Here is a 5,057-nt window from a genome sequence, read left to right as displayed (position 1 = left end):
GCCAGAGAAATGGCTCAGTTGTGATGCGTTGGTGAGGTGGGCGCGTTGGGTGCTTGTGAGGCTCTCGGATAAGATTTTAGCTTTTTAACTAGATGTTAGTCTTGAAACGTCTGGACCATTGCAGATCCAGCCGTACATGGAAGGCAGTAGAGGTCTTTTAAAGGCAGGGGAAAGCAGGCGATTGGCCAAGGTGACGGTGACGTAGCATTAAAGCCTCCTCGTAGAACTTTCTCGAAAGCTTTCATTTCTCTGGGTCAGGATGTTCTGGGGTTGGTTTCTCCTCCACAAAAAAGGTAAGAGCAGACGTATGGGCGTGTGGGTGGATGCTTTAGCTATATTTCCTGCCTTCCACCACAGACGCAGGCCCTCCTCTGTGGAAGGTGGTGGAGATAGGCTTGCATGGTGCTCCACAGCACTCCAGTCTTTTTGTGACAACACAGGCGGTAGTAGAATTTTAAGGGGACAGTACATGAACACACACAGTGGGGAAAGTACTAAGAGACTTGATTTTACTGGACTAGAGGTTCTGAAGGTCAGTTATGACTAATTGCCAAGCCCTAGAAGAACCACTGTTCTATAAAGAACCATGTTTGCACACTTGAAAAGGACCTTTAAAGGTTCTTCACACTCTCTAACATCTCTGTTACTATCATGGTTCTTTATAGAATCTAAACTGGTTCTTATATGGTATCGCTTGAGTGTAGAACCCAAGACTTTACTGACGAACCCCTGTTTAAAGGGTCTGTATGTGAACTCTTTAACTCTTTAAAGCACAGTGTTCCCTCATACAGTTCATACGGTCCATATGAGGAAAGGCATCCCACTTTAAAGTCCCTTGTTTTCGTGATGTCATAGCAACCAAAGGATTGGCACATGTCTGTCTATTCAGCCCACAGCAGTTTAGCCCCGCCTATTCATGATATGATTAAACGCAATAAGGAGCGTTTCAGCCAGGGCCGAAACTACATTTTAACCTTAAACAAAAAGTGACCAATCAGAACAGAGTAAATTTACATATCCCAGTCCTAAAGAAACAGCCTTTTTCATTCGAACGGATAAAAAAGGGCTATAATATATATAATATATAATATATACATGAACGCATCGAAAGACGGACCTCGGGGAAGAAATCAAATGCAAGCAAATAATTTATGGTATGGACCCTTTAATCCAAGGAAGGGGAACTCCAGTCCTGGGGGGGCCGGATTTCTGCACAATTTGGTGATTTTCCTGCTCGAACTTCTAATTCAGCAGTTAATAGGCAGGTTTAGTAGGTGTGTTACAGCAGGGAAATCACCACATTCTGCTGGACTCCAGCCCTCAGGTCCCCACCCCTCCTTTAATTGTTACATTTCCTCTGCATCAGTAGGAGGAGCCGCAATCCAAAGATCCCCCTTTTGCTCTCTTTATTTTTAACCAGCATACGCTATATGTCCAAAAGTTTGTGGACACCCCTTCTAATGAAAGCATTCAGCTACTTTAAAGTTCCACTCACTTTGCACAAATGTGCAAATGCACACACACACACACACACACATGCACAGCTCGTCTAGTTCTTGCAGAGAAGTACCCCTGCCAATAGATTAGGACTCTCTGGAGCAGATAAACATGAACTAGACTAGACGTGACTAGAGGGGTATAAAGCCTCCAAGCGTTCTCCGCAATGAACACAGTTCCACTGTGCTCCATCCAGTCCTTTTGGGATGAGTTGAGGAGTTGGGGATGATGAGGTGGGGTGGTGATCATCGTCACCCAACATCCTGACCTCACTAACGCTCTTCTGCTCTTCTCTCCACAATCTAGTAGAAAGCCTTCAGTTACTCCAACAAAAGCAGGATAAGCTATTTTAAACGATGAGATGAATGAGCAGGTGTCCAAGTACTTTTGTCCATACAGTGAAGATCCCAAGAAGACAACACTCCATACTCAATCATTCCTAGCGCTGCACAGTAGCTGTTAGCACCTGTCAAGAACCCACACTTACAGTAATATTATAGTTGGAAGAACATGTACTTTGTTGTACCTTCTAATGACTAGATGTCACACCACGCCCACACGCATAAAGGAGAACACCCAACAGCAAAATGCCTTCGCGTCTCTCTGACAGTGATTCATGTGATTCGTGGTGTGACCAGCAACGCCGCGGTGCTCCTCCTTCGTCACAGCAAGTCTGAGAGTTTCAGCAGGGTAGATTAGAATCAGCTGCTGTCCTCTTGACTTGTGCTCTGTTGGCTTGCTTAGTGCTATGTGGCAGAACTGTGATAAAGTAAAAGTAATGATTTACAGTCTAGAGTGTAGACTGAAGCCTGACGTCGGGTTTCAGGCCAGTTTTCCAGTTTCCCTTTCCTGCTACCTTTACCACAAGTGAAGGTTCTGAAGACCTTTAAAGGTTCTTCACACTCTCTAACATCTCTGTTACTAACATGGTTCTCTATAGAATCTAAATTGGTTCTTATATGGTATCGCTTGAGTGTAGAACCCAAGACTTTACTGACGAACCCCTGTTTAAAGGGTCTGTATGTGAACTTTTTAACATTTTAAAGCACAGTGTTCCCTCATAGAGTCCATACGGTCCATATGAGGAAAGGCATCCCACTTTAAAGTCCCTTGTTTTTGTGATGTCATAGCAACCAAAGGATTGGCACATGTCTGTCTATTCAGCCCACAGCAGTTTAGCCCCGCCTATTCATGATATGATTAAACGCAATAAGGAGCGTTTCAGCCAGGGCCGAAACTACATTTTAACCTTAAACAAAAAGTGACCAATCAGAACAGAGGAAATTTACATATCCCAGTCCTAAAGAAACAGCCTGTTTAATTCGAACGGATAAAAAAGGGCTATAATATATATAATATATAATATATACATGAACGCATCGAAAGACGGACCTCGGGGAAGAAATCAAATGCAAGCAAATGAAGACCTTTAAAGGTTCTTCACACTCTAGAACCCAAGACTTAACTGACAAACCCCAGTTTAAAGGGTCTGTATGTGAACGTTTTACCACTTTAAAGCATAGCGTATAAACCTATATAAACCTGTATAACCTGTATAAACCATACAGTCCACACGGCCCATGACGTCGGGCTTCAGGCAAGTTTTCCCGTTTCCCTTTCCTGCTACCCTCTTCTCCATTGCGAGTTTCCCAGAGGCCTTCAGATGAGGGAAAACTAACAGAGCAGCAGTAGTGAACTGGTGAGCTGTGGCGAGCAGTTGCTGACAGAATGCTGGGAGCAGAACCGCTGCTTGTGCATGGGGTCTGGCTCAGCTGGCCTGCTTGGGACCCTGGGCCTGCCGCTGTTCCAGATCTGTAGAATATCTATAAGGTGCTAAAATGTAATCAACATAAATCAAATGCAGTTATTAAAGCAACAGAACACCAGAGGGAGTGTGTTGGCTGTGATTTGATTGATTGCCACAGATCATCACAGCCAGGACAACACACAACCTCGAGTTTGAACTAAATCAAAGAAGCCCTGCAGGTCATCCTGAATATGCGTCAATACTGTCAGATCCTTCCCCCCAAAAGTAGTTCCAGGACTGAGGAAGTGTAGGTTGGTTAAGGTCCCTGTTGAGCCCTGTACACAGTCCAAGATAACTGCTGATACTATACAGCTCACCTTCAGTGGTACGGGTGGAGATGCTGAACTGCCCAGTAGAAGTTCATCCAGAGAGCGGCCAGATAAAGCTCCACCCTTTAGCAAAAAGAGCCGATCAGCTTGCTGGTAACGCTGTGAGTGAAGAAGGATTGATGTGCAAGTGGGAAAAGGCCCCTTGCTGGCACACGGCAGCATTGCAAGCAAAGCATAGCCTGGGTGTGGCCTGACTGTGCTGAGCTCAAATCCCGAGGTGAGGTGTAGCAGGTTAGGGTTAGGTTGAGGTTGAGGTTGAGGTTGAGGTGTAGGTTAGGTTAGATTTAGGTTAGTTTAGGTTAGGTTATGATCAGATTTAGGTTTAGGTGTAGTAGGTTAGGTTTAGGTATAATAGGTTAGGTTAAGGTTTAGGCTGGGTTAGATTTAGGTTTAGGTGTAGTAGGTTAGATTTAGATTAGGTTTAGGTTCAGGTATAGCAGCTTAGGTTTAGGTTAGGTTCAGGTGTAGCAGGTTAGGTTTAGGTTTAAATTGAGGTGTAGGTCAGGTTAGGTTAAGATTTAGGTTAAGGTTATAATTAGGTATAAGTTAGGTTCAGGTTAGAATTGGGTTTAGGTTTAGTAAGTTAAGTTTAGGTTTAGGTGTAGTAGGTTAGGTTTAGGTTAGGTTAAGGTTATACTTAGGTTTAGGTGTAGTAGGTTAGGTTTAAGTTAAGTTAAGGTTAGATTTAGGTTCAGGTGTAGTAGGTTAGGTTTAGGTTAGGTTAAGGTTAGATTTAGGTTTAGGTGTAGTAGGTTAGGTTTAAGTTAAGTTAAGGTTAGATTTAGGTTTAGGTGTAGTAGGTTAGGTTTAGGTTAGGTTAAGGTTAGATTTAGGTTTAGGTGTAGTAGATTAGGTTTAGGTTAGGTTAAGGTTAGATTTAGGTTTAGGTGTAGTAGGTTAGGTTTAGGTTAGGTTAAGGTTAGAATTAGGTTTAGGTGTAGTAGGTTAGGTTTAAGTTAAGTTAAGGTTAGATTTAGGTTTAGGTGTAGTAGGTTAGGTTTAGGTTAGGTTAAGGTTAGATTTAGGTTTAGGTGTAGTAGGTTAGGTTAAGGTTAGATTTAGGTTTAGGTGTAGTAGGTTAGGTTTAGGTTAGGTTAAGGTTAGATTTAGGTTTAGGTGTAGTAGGTTAGGTTTAGGTTAGGTTAAGGTTAGATTTAGGTTTAGGTGTAGTAGGTTAGGTTTAGGTTAGGTTAAGGTTAGATTTAGGTTTAGGTGTAGTAGGTTAGGTTTAGGTTAGGTTAAGGTTAGATTTAGGTTTAGGTGTAGTAGGTTAGGTTTAGGTTAGGTTAAGGTTAGATTTAGGTTTAGGTGTAGTAGGTTAGGTTAAGGTTAGATTTAGGTTTAGGTGTAGTAGGTTAGGTTTAGGATTAATAGTAACACTGTACTACTGCTGCTAGGCAACTCAGGTGAGGTGAGCCATTTTG

This window comes from Salminus brasiliensis, chromosome 2 (assembly GCF_030463535.1).
Source record: "Salminus brasiliensis chromosome 2, fSalBra1.hap2, whole genome shotgun sequence".
Classification (NCBI taxonomy): Eukaryota; Metazoa; Chordata; class Actinopteri; order Characiformes; family Bryconidae; genus Salminus; species Salminus brasiliensis.
This window is presented reverse-complemented; position numbering follows the sequence as displayed.